The following is a 13,934-nucleotide window of genomic DNA, read 5'->3' as shown; positions in this document are numbered from 1 at the left end:
AAAAATTTTGATGCAAGGACCCAAATAAAATAAAAGTATAGAGACCAATTAAAAAAAAATTTGGTGCAAGGACTTGATTAAAAGAAAAAAAAGTATAGGGACCTAATTAAAAATTTCGCAAAACTATAGGGACTAACAAAGTAATTAAACCTAAAAAAATTTGTTATATTATTATTATTATGTGTAACAAAATTAAGATAAACATTTATAAAGTAATTATTTATAAACATTATACAAGTTTATTCATTTATTTTTTTAACAGCATTTAATTTGAAGCAAAGACAAACATTATATTCAAAGTATTTTTTATCTTCATGCATAATTTTAATTTTTTTATTCAATTTATTAAATTATCTTTAATTTTATTATTTTTTCAAAATTATTTATTTATACTTTTATTATATTCATGTTTTATCGATTTTTAGCAAATCGAAGGTGGTTTGATATCTAATAGTCTGGGTTCGATATCTAATTCATGTTTTATTATATTAATGTTTTATCGATATTTAATTAGGTCTCTGTACTTTTTTTTCCCTTTTAATCGAGTCCTTGCACCAATTTTTTTTTTAATTGGATCTCTACACTTTTTTTTTCTTTTATTTGGGTCCCTACACCAATTTTTTTTAGTTGGATCCCTATAAAATTAAACCAATTACTGCTAAGAGAGACTTAATTGAAAAAAAATGTGGTGCAGAGACCTAATTAAAAAAAAGTATAGAGACCTCATTAAAAATTTCGCGAAACTATAGGAACTAATAGAATAATTAAACATTTTTTTAATATTTTATTAAATTTAAATTTATAAATTTTATACATTCTAAAATTTAAATAACTTATAAAATTTTTATATTTATTTTTAAATATTTTTTATTCTTAATTTTTAAATTATCTTATCAACTAATTATAAAATTAACTATCACGCATAATTGTTCTTGCAGAACGAGATGCTTCTCCTGCTTCGTCTCATAACCATTTTCACTCTCACGTGTCGATCTTTTATATTGCCACGCAAAATAAGTATACTATGCTAAAAACGTTCATAAACACGGTAGAAATTTTCAATTTTTAAATCATTGACAATTCTAAAACTGCTAAATCTACGATATAGGCAATAGTACCTAAAATAATTATAGAAAAAGCATATAAAAAATCGTTTGGCCTTGCGAATTTTTCATAATAATTTCGCTCTTAACTTAATAAGTGTAGGAAAAGATTATATATGTTTTAGAAGTTCAAGTACAATAAATTGTATAAGTTGGATCAAATGAAACTAGCGCGTAAGCTTAATTTAATGTTATATCATTGAATAACTTTTTTTCGCATTAATTTAATTTCTTATTTTTTTTATAAACCCTATTATTGGATTATGAGTTTATATTGTAGATCATGTTTAATTGTTTATAAAGTTTTATGTTAATCCAAAATCATTTAATATATTTTTCAATAGATAAAAATTAATGATAATATAAACGTTTAAAAGGTATATAAAAGATGTATTGTTAGTATATAGTCATTGATATTCAAATTTTATAAAAAAGGAGTGCTATGGGTCACTAAATTTTATAATTTATAGTCATTAATTAATCATTATTAGTATTTTTAATAATGTAAGATTACATTTAATAATGTAAGATTATTCACTTTTCTTTTACTGATTAAGTTTTTAATAAAAATGCTACCCCTTAAACTTTTGCTTTTACAAAATTATTTGATACACATGATCTTCATGAAAAGTAATTATAATTCAGTGGTTATATACATAAATTTAATTTAAGGAAAAGTCTATGGATCAGCAACTTTATTAAATTCTGACCAGCATGTAACCAGCAAAAAAAAGTCAGTTATTAGATGAAATTTCACATCAATTTCATAGCATTAAAATTATCATTGATGGCTATTTGATTATTACAAATTACAAAAGTTGCTGGCCCTCTAACACTCCTCTTAATTTAATTCATTAACAATGTATATAAATTTTACACATGCATCCAATTACTACATATCACTGAGTCAATAAAAATAATTTCTTTATACTTGCAGTATAAATGACCATCTAAAATAAACGAAAGAATGTTATTAGATAATTTTATACATTATTATTGTTGCGGCCCGTCCCAACTGGTCGCATGACCGACCCAATCCGACCCGGGAAGGCGGGCAGCAAAGCACCGCGTGCTCGGTCCCTTACCCGGACACCTCCTGAGGTCCAGCTATTGACAGCGGGAGATTAGGAAAGTTTCAGGAAGGTGGGTCTACTCATGCGGGACCCACCTTACTGACAGGGTATAAAAGGGGAGGGACCTACCCCTCCCTAAAGGTACGTCACTTTATTCCCTACTTACATATCACCTGCACACTTTTTTAACTCGGGCGTCGAAGTGTCTTTGCAGGTGGCCATCCCCTTCACCTTCCGAAGAGCTCGTGAAATCGTCTACCTGCACGTCCGATAAGACCCCAGCTCATCCCCACTAACACACAAGAGAGCAACCCGACCCATCCAGTGCTACGACGTACCGAACAATTATTACATTCAAATTAAACTCTCCCTGTAAATATATAATTCAAATTTGAGTTATTTTAATATGACTCACCAATGGATGGACAATATCTTAGACTGAAATTAAACCACACCATGACTTCCCAACTCACTGTTTGATACAAACTCTTCTCCTAATTCAAACAGTTATTGTTGATCTCTTACTTTCAATTCACCAACCAAAAATACTTTCTATACATATATAAATACTCTCTTTCCTTGTTCAATCTTCCACATTATTATCACATTATTATTAAGACTACAGTTTTCTTGATGATATGTATGCATAACACGGCTGGTGGCCTAATGACTGGATCTCACTCTTGAAATGTATTTCATTTATCCGTTGGAAGTATTCTGAGACTAGTGTGAGGTATTGAGAATCTATTATCTTCTTAGTTCCATTTATTAGTCAATTAACTTTTTGTGTTACTTGTAATATATTATTATTTTCTTTTTGACATAAATAATAATGTTTATTTGGTGATAGTGTCTCATTAACTCTACTGATCTGCAATTTCCATTGATCAATAATGAGCACTGTTTCATATCTATTTCATTAATAACAATGTTTAGGAAAATATTTTATAAACACAAAAAGTAATTTTCAAATAAATTATTACATATTATTTCACACAATTTTCAATAAAATAAATTATTCATCAGAATAGTCAAATATTTTACAACAGAATTATCAAACATATCATAGCATAATACTCAATTTTTTTTCTAAACTCCGAATATATAGTTATAAAATAATTGATTTTATATATATATATATATATATATATATATATATATATATATATATATATATATATATATATATATATACTAAAAGAGAAATAAATATGTATGATTTATAAAAATATTATATTTTTTGGTGTACATATAAAACTATTATATTTATTTCTTTGGATAGTGAATGTATGTTTATATTTTTCAATAAAAATTAAGGGTTTTTTTCTAACTCATACATATTAAAGGAAATGCTAGAAAACTAATACGTGAAAAGAAAAATAAAAAATTGATTAGTGTTTGTTCAAATACTGAAATTCAACAAAAAAATATTGATTATTCTAGACTCATTTATGTATAAAATATACACAAAAACTCAGAAAGAGATGTACCCCAAATTTTCTCTTGATCGATCAGCGCATCAACTTTGTGGTGACAATAATGAGATAATATTGGATTACATTTCGGGAGTGAGAACCAGTGATTAGGCCAGTGCGGCCTTCAATGAAGAAATAATCCAACATATTAAGGGTTAGTTAGCTTAACTCTAGTGGCATTAAGGTGAATAACCTATAAGTTATTTTCTATAATTCAAAGTTGTTGGTTAACTGAGTTATATAGACTAATAAAAATTTTCTCGCTATCAACTTTTTTTCCAGTCAACATTTATTTAAAATATTTCTTTCTCTACTATTAATTTTTGTTCATCTATTATTTTATTAATAGATTATTTGTTAAGTGTGTAATTATAAAAATTAGACAATAATTAGAAAATAATTAGAAATACATGAATATAAAAAAATTCAAAATTAAAAAATAATAAAAACACACTACAAGAAAAGATGACTATTTTAACATAATTTTTTTTTAACGGTCATAGTTAAGTGTAAAAATTAATATATATTTTTGACAAATATCACAAATGTCAAATTTTCTATGTTTTTTTGATAAATAATTTGATTGTAGAAAATTACTCCTCAATTTTGACACTTATTTATTTTTAACTTACTCTATTATTTTTTTTTCTTCGTTCAACTCCGTCAATTTTGGCATCACACTACTCTCAATTTAGAATCATATTACTCATTCTTCATCTTCAAAATCTCAGTTTATTCTTCAGTTTCAAGATCTCATCTCATTCTTTGTTAAAAATTTTTGTTGAAAATTTTTTATAGTCAATAAGTGTCAAAATAAATAGTATTTTTGACGATTAATAAGTATCACAAAAAATATATTCTCAAATTTTTCTAACAAATTATTTTTGACGGTCAATATTTATCAAAATAAGATTTAAACTTTTTTTACAATTACTTATATGTCAAAAATACTATTTTTGATAAAATTTTTATTAACATATTTTCACAGTTAAAATAGTGTCAAAATTTATTTTTTTGACGAAATTTAATTTTTTTTGACACATAATAATCCTAAAAAATAGTCTATATTGTTGTAGTGACATTTGAAATTCAAGTAATAGGAATATTTGAAAGTAAAATCAATTTATGAGTTATGACATTAAATTTAAGATTTTTGATTTACCCAAACGGTATCTCCCAACCCAACAAGTTAAGGACTAATCCGTCACGGATCTGAACTCCATTTAAGGGTCTATCGATGTCCAATGAGTTACTGCATGCATAAAGCGAGTTCGAACAAAAAATATCACAGAGTTTCAAAGCATTATTATCAAATCGGGTAAGATAATTTTTCAACGTTTCATGTGGACCTTGCATGACATTCAGATCATTAGAGCTACTAACATATGTAAAACTCAATAAATTAATAAGTAATTAACTAATAATTTAAATATGAACTAAAGAGATTAGAAAATTAAATTTTATGATTTGAATAAGTAAAAATATTTAAAATACTATTCAAAGTACTAATTTTAAAAATTTTGCTCCAAAGTTTGGCTAACGGGCCGAACCAAGCTCAAAATCCAACCTATATAAACTTACATACAGCCATTCTCCCCTTCACAATTCATGAAACATGCTGGGCAGGAGAAGACTAAGAACCCTAATTCTCAAATCACTTTCAATTTCAATTCCTTATAACTTTCAATCTGGAGCTCTAATTGACGAGCCGTTTGCGGCCACGCGTTCGTCTCGGAGTCCTCTTCAATTCTATCTGAACAAAGTGGTAAGAAATTTTGTATTTAGTGCCCAATTCCTCCTTCCATTCTGAATTTGTATTTTAGTTATGGGTATTGAATGATTTTCATGATTTTGATAGTTTATGTGTAATCTAGCATTGTGTTATTGTTGGGTTTTGCCCCAATCATCAGTGAGTAACGTAAGAAATCACTAAACCCTTGTGAATTGATGAATTAGTAAACTCTAGCATTGAAAATATGGAATTGTATGAAATTAGGTTGAACTTTATTTTGATTGAAGTCAAATTGGTGAATTTGAGTACTTGGAACAAAGTTTTTCTGGCTGGAACTTATTGGAGTTATTTGGGAGTCTTGAAAGCTTGAAGTTTGGTGTTTAGAGTTTTGGAGAAAATCGGTCAAGGTATGGTTTCTGTTTCTTGTAGATAATATGTAAGGTTGTGTAAAACTTAGGATAGTTGCCCCTTAAGATAAGTTTGGATTGTATCCATTGGTTGATTATTAGATATGATATGTGTATGAAAGGTGCTGGATATTAATTGTGATGTTGTAGAGTGAATGATAATTATTGATGTTAGTAATGTTTATGGTAATTGTTGAAATTGATAGAGTTACAAGTGTAATGTTTGAAGGAATTGAAGAATTTTAGGTGTTGGAATGATTGTGAATTGATTTAAGAGCATGTGATGATGTGAAGGAGTGTTGGTATTGATCTTAGTGTTTTGGTATTGAGTTGGGTGTGATTGGTTCGGTTTTGGATTATGAGTTTTGAAGATTTGAGGATTTGGCAAAATTTGGTAAAAACAGAATTTTAACCAATTTTGGCGGGCTCTAACTTGGCCCTCGAAGTTTGGAATTAAGTGAACTTTATTTCAAATTGAAGATAATTGTGAGAGCTTTAAAACGGTGTAAAGATGAGGAAAATTGGAGTTTTGTAGAGAAAGTTATGAACATCAAAAGTTAGGTATAAAAAACTAAACTTTGTGATGTTGTAGAAAACCAGAAATTCTAGTTTGTGTGCCCAGGCACACTATCGTGTGCACTGATGAGCGGATAATTTATACGCTTTTTGGCATTGTTTTTAGTATGTTTTTAGTATGTTTTAGTTAGTTTTTATTATATTTTCATTAGTTTTTATTTCAAATTTACTTTTCTGGACTTTACTATGAGTTTGTGTGTTTTTCTGTGATTTCAGGTATTTTCTGGCTGAAATTGAGGGATCTGAGCAAAAATCTGATTCAAAGGCTAAAAAGGACTGCAGATGCTGTTGGATTCTGACCTCCCTGCACTCGAAGCGGATTTTCTGGAGCTACAGAAGCCCAATTGGCGCGTTCTCAATTGCGTTGAAAAGTAGACATCCTGGGCTTTTCAGCAATGTATAATAGTCCATACTTTGCCCGAGATTTGATGGCCCAAATAGGCGTTCTAAGTCAGCTCAAGAATTCTGGCGTAAAACGCCGGAACTGGCACAAGAATGGGAGTTAAACGCCCAAACTGGCACAAAAGCTGGCGTTTAACTCCAAGAAAAGTCTCTACACGAAAATGCTTCAATGCTCAGCCCAAGCACACACCAAGTGAGCCCGAAAGTGGATATTTATGTCATTTACTCATCTTTGTAAACCCTAAGCTACTAGTTCTCTATAATTAGGACCTTTTGCTATTGTATTTTCATCTGGGTAGCTATCTTTGAGTAGTCTTATGCTATCTTAGATCATGGGACTGGCCTCACGGCAATGCCTAGACCTTGTTCTTATGTATTTTCAACGGTGGAGTTTCTACACACCATAGATTAAGGTGTGGAGCTCTGCTGTACCTCGAATATTAATGCAATTACTATTGTTCTTCTATTCAATTCAGCTCATTCTTATTCTAAGATATCACTTGTTCTTCAACTTGACGAATGTGATGATCCGTGACACTCATCATCATTCTCACCTATGAACGTGTGCCTGACAACCACCTCCGTTCTACCTTCGATTAAGTGGATATCTCTTGGATTCTTTAACCGGAATCTTCGTGGTATAAGCTAAAATTGATGGCGGCATTCAAGAGAATCCGGAAGGTCTAAACCTTGTCTGTGGTATTCTGAGTAGGATTCAAGGATTGAATGACTGTGACGAGCTTCAAACTCCTGAAGGCTGAGCGTTAGTGACAGACGCAAAAGAATCAATGGATTCTATTCCAACCTGATTGAGAACCGACAGATGATTAGCCGTGCTGTGACAGAGCGCGTTGAACATTTTCACTGAGAGGACGGGATTGTAGCCATTGACAACGGTGATGCCCAACATACAGCTTGCCATGGAAAGGAGTAAGAAGGATTGGATGAAGACAGTAGGAAAGCAGAGAGACGGAAGGGACAAAGCATCTCCATACGCTTATCTGAAATTCTCACCAATGAATTACATAAGTATCTCTATCCTTATTTTATATTCTATGTTATCCTCCATAACCATTTGAGTCAGCCTGACTGAGATTTACAAGGTGACCATAGCTCGCTTCATACCAACAATCTTCGTGGGATCGAGCCTTACTCGCGTAAGGTTTATTACTTGGACGACCCAGTGCACTTGCTGGTTAGTTGTGCGAAGTTGTGATAAAGAGTTGAGATTGCAATTGAGCGTACCATGTTGATGGCGCCATTGATGATCACAATTTTGTGCACTAAGTTTTTGGCGCCGTTGCCAGGGATTGTTTGAGTTTGGACAACTGATGGTTCATCTTGTTGCTTAGTGATGAGCGGATAATTTGTACGCTTTTTGGCATTGTTTTTAGTATGTTTTTAGTATATTTGGTTTAGTTTTTAGTATATTTTTATTAGTTTTTAGTTAAAATTCACTTTTTTGGACTTTACTATGAGTTTGTGTGTTTTTCTGTGATTTCAGGTATTTTCTGGCTGAAATTGAGGGATCTGAGCAAAAATCTGATTCAGAGACTGAAAAGGACTGCAGATGCTGTTGGATTCTGACCTCCCGGCACTCGAAGTAGATTTTCTGGAGCTACAGAAGCCCAATTGGCGCGCTCTCAACGGCGTCGGAAAGTAGACATCCTGGGCTTTCCAGCAATATATGATAGTCCATACTTTGCCCAAGATTTGATGGCCCAAACCGGCGTTCAAAGTCACCTTTAGAAATTCCAGCGTTAAACGCCGGAACTGGCATAAAACTTGGAGTTAAACGCCCAAACTGGCATGAAAGCTGGCGTTTAACTCCAGAAAAGGTCTCTACACATGAAAGCTTCAATGCTCAGCCCAAGCACACACCAAGTGGGCCCGGAAGTAGATTTTTCTGTCATTTACCCATTTCTGTAAACCTTAGGTTACTAGTTCACTATTAATAGGATCTTTTGACATTGTATCTGGACCTCATGACACTTTACACGTTTCTTTGTGTACCTTCCACGGCATGAGTCTCTAAATCCCATGGTTGGGGGTGAGGAGCTCTGCTGTGTCTTGATGGATTAATGCAATTACTACTATTTCTTATTCAATCATGCTTGCTTCCATTCTAAGATATCACTTGTTCTTAACCCGGATGAATGTGATGATCCGTGACACTCATCATATTCTCAACTATGAACGTGTGCCTGACAACCACCTCCGTTCTACCTTAGATTGAGTAGATATCTCTTGGATTCTTTAATCAGAATCTTCGTGGTATAAGCTAGAACTGATGGCGGCATTCAAGAGAATCCGGAAGGTCTAAACCTTGTCTGTGGTATTCTGAGTAGGATTCAATGATTGAATGACTGTGACGAGCTTCAAACTCCTGAAGGCGGGGCGTTAGTGACAGACGCAAAGAATCACTGGATTCTATTCCGGCCTGATTGAGAACCGACAGATGATAGCCGTGCCGTGACAGGGTGCGTTGAACATTTCCACTGGAGGATGGGAGGTAGCCATTGACAACGGTGAAACCCTACATACAGCTTGCCATGGAAGGAGCCTTGCGTGTTTGATGAAGAAGACAGTAGGAAAGCAGAGATTCAGAAGATGGAGCATCTCCAAAACCTCAACCTCTTCTCCATTACTGCATAACAAGTACTTATTTCATGTTCTTTTGCTTTTCACAATCAACCCTGATAATTTCTGATATCCTGACTAAGATTTACAAGATAACCATAGCTTGCTTCAAGCCGACAATCTCCGTGGGATCGACCCTTACTCACGTAAGGTATTACTTGGACGACCCAGTGCACTTGCTGGTTAGTTGTGCGGGATTGCAAAAGTGTGATTGCAATTTCGTGCACCAAGTTTTTGGCGCCGTTGCTGGGGATTGTTCGAGTTTGGACAACTGACGGCTTATCTTGTTGCTTAGATTAGGACTATTTTGTTTTTATTGGTTTAGAGTCTTTTAGTTGAGTCTAGTTTCATATTTTAAGTTTGGTGTCAATTGCATGCTTTTGTTTTTCTTTTAATTTTCGATTTTGCATGTCCTTAATCCCTTTTTGATCCGTAAAATTTCTAAGTTTGGTGTCCTCTTTGTGTTTTTCTCTTAAAAATTTTCGAAAATTAGTGTTTGATTTTCTAAAAATTTTAAGTTTGGTGTCATTTTGTTGTTTTTCTCTTTCCTCTTTTCAAAAATCAAATCTTTTTCATAAAAATTTTTCAATCATATCTTTCTAATTGCTAATCTCAAAATCTTTTTGATTAACTAATTGATTCCCTTTTCAATTTGCTTTGATCTTATTTTCTTTCAATTTTCGAATTTCTTTTATTTTATTTTCCTTTTGTTTTTATTTTTTTTATTTTTCGGTTAATTCAAAAAAAAAAAAAAACAAAATTTATCTATTGGCAATCCATATCATTTCCCTTTATCCATTATGGACCTAAGTGGGATTGATCAATCCAGAAGGACTCTGGGGTCATATGCTAACCCCATTACAGCTGCATATGGGAGTAGCATCTGCACGCCTCCCATCAAAGCAAGCAGCTTTGAGCTAAATCTTCAACTCATTATCATAGTGCAGCAAAATTGCCAGTATTCCGGTCTTCCTCAGGAAGAGCCTATTGAGTTTCTGGCACAGTTCTTACAAATTGCTGACACAGTACATGATAAAGAGGTGGATCAGGATGTCTACAGATTATTACTGTTTCCATTTGCTGTAAAAGATCAAGCTAAAAGGTGGTTGAATAACCAACCTACAGCAAGCATAAAGACATGGAAACAGTTATCAGACAAATTCCTGAATCATTTTTACCCTCCAAAGAGGATGACACAGCTAAGGCTGGACATCCAAGGCTTTAAACAAGAGGATAATGAATCCCTTTATAATGCCTGGGAGAGGTATAGAGGTATGCTAAGAAAATGCCCCTCTGAAATGTTTTCAGAGTGGGTACAGTTAGACATCTTCTACTATGGGCTTACAGAAAAAGCTCAGATGTCTTTAGACCACTCAGCTGGTGGATCTATACACATGAGGAAGACAATTGAAGAGGCTCAAGAGCTTATAGACACTGTTGCTAGAAACCAATATTTATACTCTAGCAATGAATTCTCTCCAGAAGAGGAAGTCATGACAGTAGTCACTGACCCTAATCCTTAAGAACAGATGATTGAGCTTAATCAACAATTGCTCCTGATGACAGAACAGTTAGCAGAATTTAAAGAGATGCTCTATGAAACTAAAGTTGCTAACAAGAACATAGAACTGCAGTTGAATCAAGCAAAACAACAAATATCTAAACAGATAACAGAGGAATGTCAAGCAGTTCAATTAAGGAGTGGGAAGACACTGAATAACACTGTTCAAAAGAGCAAAAAGCCAAACAAGGAACAACTGACAGAGGATAACCAAACCACTGTTCAAAATCCCTCTGAGGACAGTAAGGGCCCAAAGAGGAATGTCATTGGCGTTCAAACGCCAGAAAGGGAAGGAAAGCTGGCGTTAAACACCCATTCCCTGCCCAGTTCTGGCGTTCAAACACCAGAAAAGGGGGAAAAGTTGGCGTTAAACGCCCATTTTCCACCCAATCCTGGCGTCCAGACGCCAAGGGAAGATCAGACACCTGAGAGTGCTGACAGTAATCCCTCTAACAAGGCTTCTTCAACCACTTCTGTAAGGAATAAACCTGCAGCATCTAAGTTTGAAGACTATAAAGCCAAGATGCCTTATCCTTAGAAACTCCGCCAAGCGGAGCAGGATAAGCAATTTGCCCGCTTTGCAGACTATCTAAGGACTCTTGAAATAAAGATCCCGTTTGCAGAGGCACTTGAGCAAATACTTCTTATGCTAAGTTCATGAAAGAAATCTTAAGTCTAAGAAGGATTGGAGAGAACTGAAAAGTGTTTCTCACTGAAGAATGCAGTGCAGTCATTCTGAAAAGCTTACCAGAAAAGCTTCAAGATCCAGGAAGCTTTATGATACCATGCACATTAGAAGGTGCTTGCACCAAGACAGCCCTATGTGATCTTGGAGCAAGCATCAATCTAATACCTGCATCCACTATCAGAAAGCTTGGGTTGACTGGAGAAGTCAAACCAACCCGGATATGCCTCCAACTTGCTGATGGCTCCATTCAATACCCATCAGGCATAATAGAGGATATGATTGTCAAGGTTGGGCCATTCGCCTTTTCAACTGACTTTGTGGTGCTGGAAATGGAGGAGCACAAGAGTGCAACTCTCATTCTAGGAAGACCTTTCCTAGCAACTGGATGAACTCTCATTGATGTACAAAAAGGGGAAGTAACCCTGAGAGTCAATGAGGATGAGTTCAAGTTGAATGCTGTAAAAGCTATGCAGCATCCAGACACACTAAATGACTGCATGGGCGCTGACATTATTGACTCTTTGGTGGGAAGAGATCAATATGACTGAAAGCCTAGAATCAGAGCTTGAAGACATCTTCAAGAGCTCAGCTTGATCAGAAGAACCACAGGAAACAAAGGAATTTTCGAAAATTCCTCAGGAGGAGGATAAGCCTCCCAACCTGAACTCAAACCACTACCACCATCCCTGAAGTATCATTTCTGGGAGAGTGTGACACTTTTCCAGGATTATAAGCTCTGCTTTGAATCCACAGGAAGAGGAAGCACTGATTCAAGTGCTAAGGACACCAGACAGCTCTTGGGTGGTCCATAGTGATCTAAGGGCATTAGCCCAGCTAGATGCATGCACAAGATCCTGTTGGAGGATAATGCCAAACCAGTGGTCCAACCACAGAGGAGGCTAATCCAGCCATGAAGGAGGTGTGCAGAAAGAGGTCACTAAATTACTAGAGGCTGGGATTATTTATCTTATTTCTGATAGCCCCTGGGTGAGCCCTGTCCAAGTTGTCCCAAAAAGGGAGGCATGACAGTGGTTCATAATGAAAAAAATGAACTGGTTCCTACAAGAACAGTCACAGGGTGGCGTATGTGTATTGACTACAGAAGGCTCAATACAGCCACCAGAAGGATCATTTTTCCTTTACCTTTCATAGACCAATGCTAGAAAGACTAGCTGGCCATGATTATTACTGCTTTTGGATGGCTAATCAGGTTACAACCAAATTGCAGTAGATCCTCAGGACCAAGAGAAAACAGCATTTACTTGCCCTTTTGGCGTGTTTGCCTACAGAAGGATGCCTTTTGGTCTTGTAATGCTCCTGCAACCTTTCAGAGATGCATGCTATCCATCTTCTCTGATATGGTGGAGAAATTCCTGGAAGTCTTCATGGATGACTTCTCAGTATATGGAGACTCATTCAGCTCCTGTCTTAATCACCTAGCACTTGTCCTGAAAAGGTCCAAGAGACTAACCTGGTTTTAAACTGGGAAAAATGTCACTTTATGGTGACTGAAGGAATTGTCCTTGGGCACAAAATTTCAAGCAAGGGAATAGAGGTGGATAAGCAAAGGTAGAGTAATTGAAAAATTACCACCACCTGCCAATGTTAAGGCAATCAGAAGTTCTGGGGCATGCAGGATTCTACAGAAGTTCATAAAGGATTTTTCGAAAAATTGCAAAACCTTTGAGTAACCTGCTAGCTGCTGACACGCCATTTGTGTTTGACACACAGTGTCAGCATGAGACCCTGAAAGCTAAGCTGGTCCAGCACCAGTCATCTCTGCACCAGATTGGGCATTGCCATTTGAATTAATGTGTGATGCCAGTGACCATGCCATTGGTGCAGTGTTGGGACAGAGGTATAACAAGCTTCTGCACATCATTATTATGCTAGCCGTGTTCTAAATGATGCACAGAAGAATTACACAACCACAGAAAAAGAATTACTTGCAGTGGTTATGCCATTGACAAGTTTAGATCTTATCTAGTGGGATCCAAAGTGATTGTGTACACTGACCATGCTGCTCTTAAATACTTACTCACAAAGCAGGATTCAAACCCAGGCTTATAAGATGGGTGTTGCTTCTGCAAGAGTTTGATATAGAAATAAGAGACAGAAAAGGGACAGAGAACCAAGTATCATCTGTCCCGAATAGAACCAGTAGCTGGACGTCCCTCCCTTCTACTGAGATTTCTGAGACTTTCCCAGATGAGCAACTCTTTGCCATTCAGGAACTCCATGGTTTGCAGATATTGCAAACTACAAAGCTGTGAGGTT

At 34.8% G+C, this 13,934-nt stretch overlaps 1 long non-coding RNA gene across 1 annotated transcript; it reads left to right on the top strand.

Annotated features, from left to right (window-relative positions):
* The first annotated feature begins 2,781 nt into the window (after positions 1-2,781).
* Positions 2,782-7,106, top strand: LOC130957246 (uncharacterized). Its single transcript, XR_009077240.1, has 3 exons — positions 2,782-2,909; positions 5,278-5,416; positions 6,583-7,106. It is a non-coding gene; the product is annotated as an uncharacterized LOC130957246 (long non-coding RNA).
* Positions 7,107-13,934: the final 6,828 nt, after the last annotated feature.

The sequence above is a fragment of the Arachis stenosperma genome, chromosome 2 (assembly GCF_014773155.1).
Source record: "Arachis stenosperma cultivar V10309 chromosome 2, arast.V10309.gnm1.PFL2, whole genome shotgun sequence".
NCBI classification, from domain to species: Eukaryota; Viridiplantae; Streptophyta; class Magnoliopsida; order Fabales; family Fabaceae; genus Arachis; species Arachis stenosperma.
Note: the sequence above shows the minus strand (reverse complement) of the source record. Positions and strands in the feature narration are given on the sequence as shown.